Source organism: Falco peregrinus, chromosome 2 (assembly GCF_023634155.1).
Source record: "Falco peregrinus isolate bFalPer1 chromosome 2, bFalPer1.pri, whole genome shotgun sequence".
Taxonomy (NCBI): Eukaryota; Metazoa; Chordata; class Aves; order Falconiformes; family Falconidae; genus Falco; species Falco peregrinus.
In genome coordinates, this window is record NC_073722.1 from 20,424,117 (window position 1) to 20,439,500 (window position 15,384).

The 15,384-nt window shown below is 38.2% G+C and overlaps 1 protein-coding gene and 1 long non-coding RNA gene across 3 annotated transcripts in view; one reads left to right on the plus strand and one right to left on the minus strand.

Annotated features, from left to right (window-relative positions):
* Positions 1–15,384, minus strand: part of LOC129783808 (uncharacterized) — a 109,582-nt gene that overhangs the window by 32,195 nt on the left and 62,003 nt on the right. The gene's annotated exons all lie outside the window — the stretch shown is intronic.
* The window catches only part of PDE5A (phosphodiesterase 5A), a 142,575-nt gene continuing 130,736 nt past the window's right edge, over positions 3,546–15,384 (plus strand). Inside the window, exon 1 of the mRNA XM_027794942.2 lies at positions 3,546–4,113. The gene's annotated coding sequence lies outside the window, so the exon portion shown is untranslated. The remainder of the gene's footprint in view (positions 4,114–15,384) is intronic.

Sequence of the window (15,384 nt, forward strand, 5' to 3'; positions counted from 1 at the left end):
CGCTATCTGCACACCTGTTATGTGCTAGAAGCAGCTTTCCACAGAAGTCATAATTGAAAAATGAAAGTGTCAGGACATGCCAAAGAACTCCGGTGTTTTCTGTAGCTAACTAAAGGAAGCCTCATCCGATGAAATCATTGAATTATAGAAGCAGATTCTTATGACATCTGAGGTCTCTCGGTCAAGTAACAACCAAGTCTAGGAATTCCAGTTTTCAGAGGTAAGCTACGGAGGTTATCCAAATTGTACTTGTACACACACAAACATACAGGCACACAAAGTTTGAGTATTTGGGTGTGTGAATTCAGGTTTAGCAAGGAAAAAAATGACAAACAGCTTCACCTTTGGGTTATGTAGACCTCTAGACTACCTGAAACCTTTGGTCCCCCTAAGAAAGAGTGGATCATTTCCTCAGCATTAGTCAACAAATTTAAACACAATTTAAAATTGCAGCCAAAAAATGGAATGAAATAGACCCACAAGAAAGAGCAATTAGAAGTTTGTTAATTTATTTCCAAATACATGCCATGCCTCTGCTTCCCTTCTTTGGGGATCAGAAGCAGAAGTACCAAAATAGAGCGAGAGGCACTTCTTCCACTGTTCCTTTCCTGGCTGAAACCAGGAAAGGCTGGAATTCTCAGAGGCAAGACCTTTTCCAACAGCAGACCTTCACGTCTGCTTCAAGTAAGTGGAGAGTTTTGGATAATTACCTGTCCCTTGGCCAGATTTCCCTAGCTATTCATTGAACTACACTATTTGTTTCTGATCATCAATGAATACATACAGTTTATTTTGGCTTTCATTTAGGTGAGCCTTTCTTCCATTTTCTCTAAACTTCTCAGAAAATACAATGTTCAGAAATTCTTATGAAACTAAGGAGCCTGAGACTTCTGAAATTCGAACCTAAGTGTTTGATAATTGATTTGTTTTTTATGAAAAGCCTAGGCAGGCAAAAATTTCAGCCTTTATAACTCTTCTGTATGCAGATCAGTGCCTAGTATGGTTTTCAGAAAATAGCTAGGGAACTAAGCTCCTTCATAAATGTTTTTCTTATTGGCTAATCTGTTCTGAAGTCATAAGGAAATCTTCTGGAAAGTTATTTATATCAATAGCTATCACACCACTGAAGTCATCTAATCTAATCATCCCCAGAGAGCTGCAACAATGGGAATTATAAATAGCAAAAATATCCTGGATATTGCCTCCACTATTTTATAAACACTGGTCATACAGACTTGTAACTAAGAAATCATCTCAGGACATAATCCCTCTGAATATCAGAATATGTGCACATTTGTCACTGCCAAGTGATGTTCTTAAGGGTCAGATGCTTTTTTCTGAGAAAAAAACCATTGAATGCAACAAAAGGTGTCATGACAGTCCATATATTTTCTGCCTGGCTCCTGGTTTCTCTCTCATCATCATATATGTAGGAGCAGCTAAAGGGATAACTGTAGCTGCGTTGATGGATGGCCTGGAAATGCAATAGATGAGAGAAGCTAAAAAAAAAAGCCCTATCCTAGCTTCTGAATAAAAGGAAGATTGCACCCAAGTAGCTGTTTATTTTGAGTCTATTTGTAAATTAAATAAATTTTGCTATCATCTTCAACATCAGCCTAAGTGTGTCTGGAAGAGACTGACTTCAACAAAGTCTCTGTTTGTTTTATAATCTAGTTCCTTGTGAGAGTTCAAAGTGCTTTAGATAGTTGAATATGCATTATTTCAATAATATATAAGCATGTTTGTAATTCTTTGGTGAAACTACACACTTGCCTTTTCTGATGATTACTGTCTGAGAAAAGCCAGGCTCTCTTAGCCCCTTTTCACTGTACAGGTTTTGCAGTCTTCAGCAGATCCTCCAAAGCCAGCTAAAACCAAAGATCTCCCTACATGTAGTTCCTCAGCCAACCATATAATATAATAATTCTAATGCTGACAAAAATAGAAGTGGTTTGTCAGATGACATTGAAGTAGACTTAACCCCATAATGCATTAAAAGAAGTAATTACCAACGTCACTTCTGAGAGTATGAAGTTATTTTACATGAAACTAAGAAAGCACGCAACACAACTAGAATGCCAGAAAATATTTTGCAGCTCTTGCAAAACATGGGCACTGTTCTATAATGAACAGGGGTCTTTTTGTTTAGTGAAACAGAAGAAGGAATTTTTTTAATAGTTTAATGAATACCAGAAAAATCTGCTACATGCTGGGAGGCATCCTGGGAAGAGTTAAGCAAAATTTAAAACTTTGTAAGTGTTGATTACGCTTTCCAGAATTACTTTTCTGTTATCTTTAAAAAAATACATATGATGTACAAACATTTTTTTCCTATTTTCCAATAACATCCAGGTAGCTAATACATACCACACACACTATGTTCAACTCCACCACTGGAACCCGCTTTATGAAGTCCTGTAGCATCCAGTTCTGTTCAAGGATTTTTGTCTGTCTACTAAAGTATCTTTTGTTAGAAAGAAACAGAATGGAAATATCTCGACCCTTCCCTTTAGTCTTTATGTGACTTTTAAAAGGTGAGCATGTTGTGCTACTGACAGTTCAGTCTGACTACTTATGTCATTACACACTTTAGTTTTCAAATATGTCACACTTCAACCAGCTAGGTTGAATTTTTTTCTTCTTCTTAGACTCTGGATTATTATTATTTTTTTTTTTTTAAGTTTATAGAAAATAGTTCATCCATTTTTGGAACAAATGTGGTGAAGGAGGGTTTTGCCAACATTCATATTTTTCATCTGTTTTCTGAAGAGCCATAATGATTTATAACAGGAGCTTGAAATCTGGCTGCGAGACAACCCTCAAGTTAGAACAGTATCTTTTTTGTCCCCAGGAAAATCTGTTCTTAAGCAGCTGGGTTAAGAGTTACAGAAAAACCTCAGTATTTACAAAACAAATGGTTACATTTTCATTTTTTGAATGTTTCACCAGGAACATGCAAGCCCTGAAGCCTGCTGAGCCTCTTGTCCTGAGCAGGTACTACACATCTGAAAGTACAGCTCAGAAGAGCCTTATCTTGAACAGAGCTCTTGTTTTCTTATAGCAAAACGATGACATCAACAGAAAAAGTATAATGGAAAAGTTAATAAAGAAAAAAATAATTAGAAATTAGTTGGGTATGAAACAATCTTAACACTTTATACACTGTAAGGCAGCATTAGAGTTTTTTAAACTCAACCTGTATAATTTCCCTAGAATTTCAGGGCTTGTTCTTCAGTTGTAACTCAAGGTCTATTAACCTATCAGTGGAGTTACATTAGTTTGCTCTGACTAATATTCTTTAGTTAAGCAGCCAAGCAAATAAAATCACTTTGGCTGTGTTTTTAAAGCCCTTCCCAAATATTATCTGAAAGGCTTCTTCAGTGGAAAAAACCCTCAAGCATAGGACCCTGATGTAGGACACAGCCCTGAACTGGCTGCACATTCCAAATTGTGGGTCAATAGGATTTTCACAAGGGTACCCTAGTTCACTGCTTCCTCACAGCAGCTTCAGAGGGAGGGGAAAAAGGGTCTGAAAAACATTCCACATTTCAGCAGAGTTTTTCTAGCTGTGCAGACACAGAAGTTGCTGAAATGTCCAGAGGGACAGCCTTAGCAAGCCTGTGACCTTCTATGACAAAATGGACCGTGGTATTTCAGAAGGGATTTGGTTGGGATTGTTAAACGTGCTAAAAAGAGAACTGCTTCTTGGAGATTATATTTTTTTTTTTTCAATCAAGTAACACTATATTTGGATTGGAAACAGCCTGTGGATGAACAGGAATAACCATCAGAAGGCAAGTGAAAAGTTTCAAGCAGATACTACAGTCAAGGAAGAAACAACTTGAACGTATTTGGGCAAGTTTCCATATTGACTCAAGCAACACTTTTTCCCATGACATCAGATTCAAAACAAACAATATATTATAGTCCATATGTTAATTAAAGAAAGCCCAAGCAGTGCAGAGGCATGCACCAGCCTACCGAACACCGACTGAACAAAAGCTGGATTGCTTGCAAGCCACGGAAGTTAATCAAACAAGTAAAAAGCCCCGAGTTTTCAGGATAAGGAGCCTGGGTAAGACTTCTCAGCAAGATGAGGTTGTGAATACTGAGGTAAGATTGAAAGCAAAACTGCCTAGATACAAATTATAGAGTCTAAATAACAAGTACAATAAGTAAACAGTGCTTTGAATATGCAGCAGTCAAACTCAGAAAACTGTAAAGTTGGTTGCGAATAATGTGCTTAGAGAATCTGAAGTTCTCTACCTGCCTGAGGTCATATGGTATTTGCATGAGAAATGTGGGCTACAGAATGGTTTGCAGTCAGAGTTCAGAAGATCTTTTGGCAAACTGAACATGTTCCCAGTAAGATGATGCTGAGGAGGAACATGCAAGAGAAATATATAAATGCTGTTTTCACAAGAATAATGCTGTTTTCTTAGAACTGGCTGTATTTTAAGGGAAGAAAGTTTGCATGCAACCCTCATGAGATGCCAACGTAATCTATCAAGAACAGTCAGTAAATCACACCATTTAGCAACTTAAAATGACATGGTACATTTTAAAATGCAAAACAAAACCAAAACCATGTTCTACAGGAAAAACAGGTACCTGCTAGGCGTAGCATATTGATGGCATTTACAGAAGAACCGGTAATTGCACTTCTACTTTAACATGGCCTAATAACAGTAATGCTTACTACATACAGCTGAATTCACTGAGGTATTTTATCACACCTTGAATTATCTGATCCATTGACCCTGAGTAATAAGAAACAGTAGACCACTTTTGTTCTTTCTCACAAAATTTAATAAGGTAAAATTAGAAAGGAGCCCTGTCAAATGAGGACAAATTTGACTAGAAGGATAAAGTAGGCAGGTTGCTAAATTTCAATTATGTTTTAACAAAGGGATCTAAGCTCATAGGATTAATAGCCACAGAAAATCATGAAATCAAATGTTGTATTATTGTCACTGTTAAAGTGGAAGAACCTAGGATTAGAGATGTATTAAGGGAAAGTAACATTTGGTTTGTACAGTACCATACACATTCACAAAAAACAAGAAATACCTTGTTCTTTAGCCAGACTTCTGAAAACGCAATTCACCTATAGATATTTTTTTCCCTGTTTTAAATGGTGGATGTAGTTGAAGGAGTTGCTTTCTAGTTTTGTACATCCATCTCCATTCTCCTATATTGTTTCCAAATGCTTTAGTCCAGGAATGACTTTTTATTGTCAAACTACACAGTGAAACTCAGCTAAAAAGAAAAAATATCTATATAACTATGTAAACAAATTTGGCAACCATAATTCTTTGCCATCCAATCTGGATTTCTGCAGCAGGTTCCTTCAAGATAGATTCTTATCTATAGAGATATTTAGCTAACAGCAGACTTAATTAAACCCAGGTACTGTCAAGAAGAGGCACAGAAATGTGCTGCTTCCAAGTAACAGCAAATCTCCTGAGATAGCCACAACAGCAAGCTGTTATCTGTCAAGAAAATCCTCAAGATTCGTAGTATTGTAGATTACCTCCCACATCTCTATGTACTTTAGCATGTATCTACTACAGTTATTTGGAGCATACAGTGTTTTAAAAGTTGAATATTACTGCCAGCTGAGGTGTGTTAACATCTGCATATTGGTCTTGCACTGACCTTCAGTGCCTAATTCCTAATAGAAAACAGCTTTTTTTTCCCACATATCTCCTAATTCTGCTTTACGGGAAGTAATGGTGACATCCTAGCCAAATCTGTTGCATAAAGATCACAAGGGTTTGGAGGAGGAAGAATTTCACATCTTTATATGACTAGTGGGTTTTTAAGTATGGTCTCGAGGCCCAGCCTGAAACCACAGGTATAGAAAGTGCCTGCCATCATTCCACAGCCACTTGCAAGTTACACAGGGTATATCGCACACGAACACTCCTTTACAACTCTAAAAAAAAGTACTAACACTGGGTGTTTAACAGCTTCCCTTAAGATGTAGTTAACTATAACTTGGCTTTCACTTATCAGTTTAAAAGACTGTGCTGTAGGTTCAAGAAATTTTAGAAGAAAAAAGTAGAGTAGGTCTGGTAGCCTTAACTAATCCTTATAAAGTCATTAATGTTAAGCTGAGGAAAGCAAATACGAGTAGTCTGACAACTGTCAGGCACGTTAGCTATCTTTCAGCCCTTCCTCTTGATCTGAAGTTGTGGCTGTACACTCCCTTGCAGTGTGCAGAAGACAGAAGGGAGCACAGCCAGGAATGACTGGGAACATTCTAAACCTCACAACAGGCACAAGTGTATAAGACTAAGTAGTTATGTTTTCAACAGCGCCACACTTCTGGTGTTCAATGCCTAATTCCTAACATACAGGCAAAGGATACAAAGCGAGAGACAGACATGGTGTAGTATAATTGCACTTAATGCATTGCAGTGAGTAGCACTGTATCCATTCTGTACAAGAAAAACTACCTTTACAGAATAATACATGATTAAGTAACCATTATCTTGATTAGGGTCAATACAAAGCACTGATGTCACTATTGCAAACACTTTGTAGGAGCTTTTTCTGTGTTCATATTTCAAACTCTGGCAAGTAACATTTGCTTATTTAACAGTGAATCATTTAAGTCTTAGCAATTTTTTTTTCATTAGCATAATAAGCACAAATTACCCCAGTATCTATTTCATTGGATGCACGTAAGACAACATCTCTGCAACTGTTTTGCTTTTAGTAGTCATGCCACCAGCAATCACAAACACTTCAGCTATACAGATCATAGTTTCCATGCTTTACCTAACTGTTCTGTGAAACTTCCTTTAGTGTAACATGCCAGCATTTTGTTAATAGAAAAACCAGATATTTTCACATTTAGTCTCTTAGTATATTCTATACACGTAATTGCTTTTAAGATAATATTTATTTTAGTATATGGAAAGCAGTCTAATGGCATAGTAGACTACCATGAAACACTGGGCAAAAAACATTCTGCTGGACTGAACCAGCTGTCAAGCATGTCTTTTCAAAAAACTTGAAACCATGTTAACTGCTACATCTTAGTTTTCACACACCTCAGCAGTTCTTTGTTCTGGCTGGAAGTATAAACCATGAAATTACTGTTCTTGCAGTATTCAGAGTTTGGCCACAGCCAAGAAGTCCTGGAATTGTAATAGTGTATTCTTTGGGGTATATTCAATGTTAAACTGAATCTCCAAATGTTTCTTGGCTCACCTGCCATTAACTGGACCTTGAACTTACCATTTGTATTCAGTGGCAGGGGGCTAGCGCTGCCATCTGTTTTGACAAATGTTTTCCATTGCCTCTGCATATCTGACAGAACATGCGGCATATTAGGGGAAGGTTAACTTCTCTTTCTGAGCCACCAAGAATTCTTTGAGTCCTCAGAAATCTCATCAGAACATAACTAAGAAGCTAATTGTAAATTTGTTTATAAAGCATTGTAGTTTGTCATGAGCTGCAGGTCTTAAAATCTTCCTTGATCCTTATCACTTGTTCTCTGAGCATGTGCCTAGACTTCATTCCTTTAGGTCTAAAACCTTAAGAGTGAAAAATCATAGCCGTAGGCATTAAAAAAAAAAGTCTGTATTGCTATTACTTTTGTCTTCTTTGTTTGAAATACAGAGCACAAACCAGTGATAACTGCACAACTGCTCTTTAACATGCACAAAGTCAGATTTTATTAAAACCAGCAATCCCTAAACAGACTTTGAAGAACAGGACTTTATCTTTCTTACAGTAAAGCCAAAGACTGCCTGTTTAGAGTTGTTAGTTTCAGGTGCAACTTTAATAGCTTTGGCACAACAATAGGAAAATATGACATCTCTGGACTCTAATATTCAGTGCCAATCAGCTCTTGTTTATCCTGCAAGAGACTTTGATAATCAGATGTATTTCTAATAGTAGTTTCCTAGCAGAAAAGCATTAAAAGCACTTGTTTCTTAAAAACAAAACATATGCAGCACCTTTATTTTAGTGTAACTTCACAGAATGGCTGATGTTTGAAGGAACCTCAGGAGGTCATCTCAAGTAGGGCCACCTAAAGCCAGTTGCTCAGGATCACATATAGATGGCTTCTGAACATCTTCAAGGACAGAGACTCCACAACTTCTCTGGGCAATGTGTCCCAGCGCTTGGTCACCCTTACAGGGCAGGGGGAGAGAGAGTTTCCTGATGTTCATGGGAAACCTCCTGTGTTTCAGTTTGTGCCCACGGCCTCTGGTCCTGGCACTGGGCACCAAGAAAAAGAGCCTGGCTCCATCCGCTCTGCATCCTCCCTGCAGGTATTTGTACACATTGATGAGACCTGCCCCGAGCCATCCCTTCTGCAGGCTGAACAGTCCCAGCTCTCTCAGCTTTTACTCACAGGAGAGATGCTCCAGTCCCTTAATCACATTAGTTGCCCTTCACAGGGCTCTTCCCCCACAGCTCCACATCTGTCCTCTACTGAGGAGCCCAGAACCAGACCCCGCACTCCAGGTGTGGCCTTAGCAGAGCTCAGCAGATGGGCGAGGACCACCTCCCTTGACCTGCTGGCAACATTCTCCCCACGCAGCCCAGGATGCTGTTAGTCCCCTGCGCAAGGGCACACTGTTGACTGTGTTCGCTGGGTGCCCACCAGGACCACCAGGGCCCTCTCTGCACAGCTGCTTTCTAGCCGGTTGGCCCCCGGCACGTCCCGGTGCCTGGGGTTGCTCCTCCCCGGGTGCAGGACTCCGCACTTCCCCTTGTTGAACTGCATGAGGTTCCTGTTGGCCCATTTTTCCAGCTTGTAAAAACATTCTAAAACCATGTGCAAGGCTTAAAGCTCTTGGGCAGGAAAGCTAGCAGAAATCAATTACATTTAATTTATCTTTCCAGGGAAGCCAGCCTTTGGCTTGGAAACATGGGTATCTGCTAGGTTTTCTTCTCTATTAGGTCAAAGCCTGATTTCACCTCAGTTGTTAGATCCACAACATGCAGGTCTGCATAGCCCTCAGTACTCCAAGACAATAGTAGATCAGCATTAAGATATGAACTCTATATTGAGATACTTCCCAAAGAACTGAGCTAATTGCTTGCAAGACAGGAATAAAATTCTTTTATTTGCCATCCCTTTTCCATGTAGAAATTAGTCATTTATATTGTAATGAACTGATCTCTCTGAGCAGTAGCTAGAAATGCATTATTTGCATAGGCTTACACTTCAAGGTAACACACACCAGTTTCTTGGGCAGGTGCTCCTCTGAAAAGTACATCGTCAAATTTATCTCCAGATTTGAAATGAGACTAATTTATTCCTAATTGAGAGGGATCATGAAGACTTCCTGCCTACTTTTATAGCCGATAGTATGCCTGTGTTCTCTGATTACCAAAATCCCAGTTGCTTAAGCAAACTGCCCTTTTAATTTGGATGGTAATATTAACTTCAATGTCTTAATAGTGCGATCTTATTCTCCAAAATAAATATGTACATTTGGTGCTTTAGGGTTGCCTTATGTGTTTGCCAGAGATATTTAAATTACAACTTGAAAGGTATTTCTTGATTTCAGCTCAGCAAGATTCTAGCCTGGATTCTGAAAATCAAACTTTATCTGTTCTGGTTGATACACTGTCACCAGTAATAAGAATTCAGTGGCATGTAGACTTGTAATGACTCGAATAGATATAATTTGGTTGAAATTCAGTGAAAATACAATTTATCTACTTGCTCCCTTGCTTTGCAGGGCTAGTAGAACAAAATAAATGTGTTTATCACTAAATAGATGTGATGCCACATCTAAGTAGGCAGGTCTGTCAGGCAAGAAAAAAAATCTTTTTTTATATTGTTGTATTTCAGAGGAATAAATCCAGTGTTGAGCAGTCCCAAACTTAGTTTGCTTGTGTAAACCATTAGAGATGGGAGGCAGAAACAACACGATGTCTTTGCCCTTTCTTCATGCACAGGTACAGGATACATGCAGGACAGGGTACGTACCTACAGACTAGTGCTACTTACTACCTAGATGTCATGCTGCATCACAAATTCACTCACAGTCCCATTGCTACGTCTGGTGTTCATCACACAGAGAAGTACAAAGAGCAGGGAATATTGAAGGAAGTAATGCCGGCTTTTGTGTGCTAGAAGCTTTTCAACCAGCATTAGTTTAGGTAGCAGTGGTAGGTACCACCATCAGTACTGGGAACAGCAGCACCTGTTCTCACTTCAGTTGCTCCTGCAGCACAGTCTCTCTTAGTCCCTCCTCTTCCACACACTGCCTGCTCACACCCAAACACAAGTTGTGCCCCTCCAGCTTTACTCACCAGGCTGAGACAGCACATCCATGCCTCACTGCCACAGCCCTACTCTCTAAGCCAACGCCAGGTCTTAGCAGCACCCACAGCAGAGCTGGGAGGAAGGCTGCCAAGCTCTTCCCTCTGTGAGGCCAATGGCTCCACTAAGAGTCTTTAAACAAGCCACTACTGCCAAACAGCGATTTCTCACCTGAAGGCATTTAGCCTGCAGCTCATTGAGACAATTTCAAAGGCCAGTTTGAGAGCTAGCATCATTGCATATAACAATTTAAAAACAGCAGTATGGGACCAGCAGTAAATAAATGGTTTGCAAGTCTCTACCTTGAGATCAAGTAGAGCCTTAGTAAAAAATTGTTTATTCTATGTTTGTTCCATTTTTATGGAATAGTGTTAGTGACCATTATAAGAGCGACCCTATTCTTGTATTTTTTTCTTTAGCAGGAAATGCTACTAAGGGTCAGCAACAGTCTGGTTCTGTCCAGGGTGATTTGGGATTTGCCTTTCCAATTTCAGACTTCCCTTAAACTTACCACATCCCAGTACTCATTTAGTTTTATGTCCATCTGCTCTGCTAGTGGGTCACTTTGATCTCCAGGCTTCACTTGCATCCTACCTTTCCCCCAAGTTTTTACTATTTCATTACCTCTTATTTACAGTCCAATCCTGTCTCTTAGCCATTTCATTATTTCATCTTTTCACTCAGAACTACATGCTTGTGTTTAGATTACAGCTCTATAACCAAAAGCCTCAGCATTTTCTCTTTGAAAGGAGAGGTGAGAGAAAGCCCAAGCAGCACTGTTGCATGCCAACACCAACAAGTTGCTGTTAACCTCCTCCTTTACTGGAGCAAAGATGGACAAACCAGAGCAAAGTCTTTTGCTCCAGGGAACAGAGCTGGAACCTAAATAAGGGTATGAGCACAGCCCAAAAGTGGTTTTAAGCAGACGACTCATGCTAACATTTCAGTAAACAGTTAAATGGTACCATCAAAATCACATGCATTCTACACAGTTAAGGAGACTGTCCCTAAGCAGTAACCCACAAGATTTCTGTAAAGGTCTAGCATGACATTAATTTCTGTACCTGAGGCTTGGATAAACTAGCACAGGCTTCCAGGGCAAAAAGAGAATGAAAGACTTCAGATATATTCAGCAATGTTCTGGTGCAATTTGGTCTTCCCTCTACAAGCAGGGATAATATATAAACCAGCAGCTATTTCAGACTAAAAATAAGAAGCATTTTTAATAAAGATTTCTGATAATTTCCGTATTTTCTGTGGCCATGGCATCATCGTAAGAGAGATGTAAAACCTAGTTCTTAAAATTACTTATGTGGGCCCTGGAATTGGTTTCATCCAGCCCAAGTACCAACTTTGGCATGACAAATATTAGAATCTGCCTACATGCAGCTCTCTGCAAGACTTGATCCATTAACTCTATCAGGATACATATAGGTATATACATATATATATATATATATATGCATGTACCCAACACTGAACATGTTTTCAAATCTTTCATACCACTATTTTATGTACAATCTTTCTCCTTACTCAACACAGACTTCAGACATATTAACAATTATCTGACGCTCTTAGAAAGCCACCTAACAATATTATTTATTATCTGCAATCCTGTTTATCCTTTTTTAGTTCACTTATTTTATTTTTATAGGGATGATCTACATAAAATTTCAGGAGCCATTTTTTAAACTTATGAATCATTTTACCAGTACCAAACTGAACTGAACATCTGCCTAAAAACAGTTTTTCTAACAGCAATAAATTCTGTCTTCTGTCATTCTTAGAACATGTGCTTTCAGCCTCTAACTAGAATCATGAGAATTGAGGGAGCTTGATGAGGGTTGCGAGTTATGATATTAATAAAACAAAGTAAGAGTCCAGAAAAAGTAGTAATGAAAAGCTACAGTTCATCTTTACTTTTACAATAACCTTTCCTAATTTCTGTAGAAAATATGTAATGATCTACAAACTGCCTTGCATAAATCTTCTCACAATGTGTGTGTTTAAAATACCTGGTTTTGGACTCGAACTGCACAATGAATTTAAGCTACCAGTACAAAAGAAGAAAGGAAAGAGGAAAAATTAGGTTGCCCTGTTAAGTGAGCTCCTTAAGTTTGAATCACAACAACATGGAATATACTACTGTACAATTCATGCCACATGTGACAAGACAACCTACCTATGATTCATGCTGTGTACCACAGAGCCACTGTGCACATGTACAAATCAAATGCAAGGCACACAACTGGACTCAAAATTGTTTGTTTCAGAGGTGAAATTTCACCACAGAGAAGTAGCTGTCACTTTTCACAGACTGGACTGTCACTAACTGATTGTAACAAAACCACAACTGCAATGTTCCATATTCTTTTCACATGGATCATTTAGGCATCCAGCCATACTATACATGCAGCCCTGTATCATGCTGTACATATACCAGAAGTCTGTCTGAAACACCCAGAGAGATTACCAGCCTTAACCTGGCAATCACTTACCCTACCAGGGCACAACTGAAAGGTTTTGATCTTTACCAATGCATCAGCTGTTCCTGTGCCACCCTATGCTCTATGAAGAGCTTTAATAGTTTCCAGATGTCAGCTCATAGGGTGCTGAACTCTTGTACAGTTATAGTATCATACAACAATATTATGAGAAGGATCAGAAACACAAAAGAATTTTACAACACTTGGAAACCTTAGCTGACAAGAACAAAATACAATGCTGCTTGTAATGCTTTACTTGTTCAGCATGACTGCCTAGGAGCCAGCAAGGCTCAGGTACTAATTCTCTGAAGCCTTTTAGATCAACAATAAGAGTGGTTCACACATTATTAGTTTTCTCACGTGTGAAGAGCACAAAAGAGTCTATATCTATACGCTTTGGGTAACTGCAAAACTACTTCTATGCATAAAGGTTACTGGAGTTCTTTAAATACCATTTGGCTATAGCATGAAATATATACATGAATATAGCTCTATGAATTTAAGTAAATTCGGCTGGGCATCATTCATGATTTTACTATTGTCTAGTGCCATTTGCTTCCAGAAGCATTTTTTCCGAAATCCTTCTACAGACATAAGGGCATTTGTTCGGATCAGACTTGTACTGCAGCACCACAATAACATGATTGAAGCATCCCTTTTGAAACAATCTTTGCATTTACTCTGTAATTTCTTGCATTAGTTATTATTTCTGAAATGCTATATAATTAATATCATGATTAAGTATTAGTAACTAGATCTTGTTGAAAATTATAAAATCATTTAACATAAAATATTGTAACTTTTTCTCCATCACTGTACTTAAACAGATCAATTTTCTGAAATGCCAAAGTCTTCATTCTGCCTTTCCTATTTGTCCTCACTTACAGAAACACATTGAAAGAAGAGAAAAAGAATATAAGAAAACTAAGAAACTGATCACATCACTCTTTAATCATTATCACATTAAATGATAATTCTTTCTGTACAAAAATGAAAGACAGGTGAAAGTACAGGTATGATCTGGAATTTTAAAAATACGGCAACATTAGCATTTCAAGACTTGAGACAGACCTAAAGAGGATTAATTCAAGCTTTTCTTAGCATATTTGAAAGATATTAGACCCTGGAAAGCTCGCTATTTTTCAGAGTTATCGTTTTAAATATAAAGAAAAAACTTTAAAAGTTCTGCACACACCCTGTTTAGAAACTATTCCTTCATCTATGAAAGCAGAGACAACTCTGTTCATACAGATTACAATAAAAGCAGCCAGATGATTTGTGGGTTTACCTTGTATTTAAAAAGGTGACTGTGTAACAACCAGTAAATACGCATCAGAAGAGGAGGGAAACCCAGTGATATTAACCATAAAACATTTAAAAAGCAGACCTAAGAAGAAATATTATTTGATCTGTTTTAGTCCATCTGACATTTTTATATCAACATTTAACTAACAGGTCATTAGTAGCCAGGCAAATGTAAGCAAGGGAATTTTGAGCAGAGATGTCTTGTTCAACGTAATAAAACCTTTATTCACACTCAGCTTGTATATCAAACATTTCATAACTTGGCAGCCCTGAACAAATACTCAGAGAGCCATCAGTCCAATTGCACAGACAGAATCAGTCAGCAGCTGTTCACAAAATTCTTGCACCACCATGGAAAAAAACCAGTTACCATTTAACTTCTTCCCTCAAACCTGGCTACATATGGGGAATGTGTTTGTGGAGGGGGGGGGGGGGGGGGGGTGTGTGTCCGCACGTGTGCATGCGTGTGTGTGAGATAGCAAGCTGTGTGCAATAAGGGCTTTTACTTTTCCCTTTTTGCCTTCTAAGTACAAGAGATTCCTTGCAACTGAAGTTCTTTTACAGATTATAACTTCCTAAAGAGCCATCAGAGAATTTACTCATCCAAATTCTCTTAACTCTGTCCTGTCCTGTTCTGCAGCATTCTTAAATGCCAAGATCAGCAGATAGCAAGAATGCATGTCAAGAGAGGCACGCTAGTTTTCCTTCAGGAGAATAAAAAAATGATACCAGATATCACTTTTCCAAATCAGCCAATTTCAATTTATCAGAAACACCTAGCTTACCACTTCAGACCATGATTTCTGCAACTGAATTACTTTGAGCAGACTATACTTTATCATGTACCATATAAAATAGAATATAATACAAATTAACACAGAATAAAATACTAAACAGAATAGTATTTTTAATATGCTGCGCTTTTTTTTGGCATTTTCTTGTCAAATTTAAGTGGAAAACTAGTTTGAGATGACCCCTTAAAAAAACCCCAAACAAACCAGACAGAATCCCAAACAGAATTACGTCTTCCCAACTCCAAAGAAATCAAATTGCTTCAAGGCTTTAAGTTTGTAAAGAATGTCTCTTAGGTCTGGTTTTAGGCACAACTGAAGTTGCAATTCTCACAATAGATCCTTATAGGTTTAATAATGTCAGGGTTCCCAAATAAATGCTATGAATAAATCCTTGGGAATGGTTTAATTGACTTTGAGTTCCTTATAGCTCTGATTTTAATACTTTTTATTCTATGAACACCAACAGTATGGATCAGGTGTAGTAGGGAGTCTCATTTCA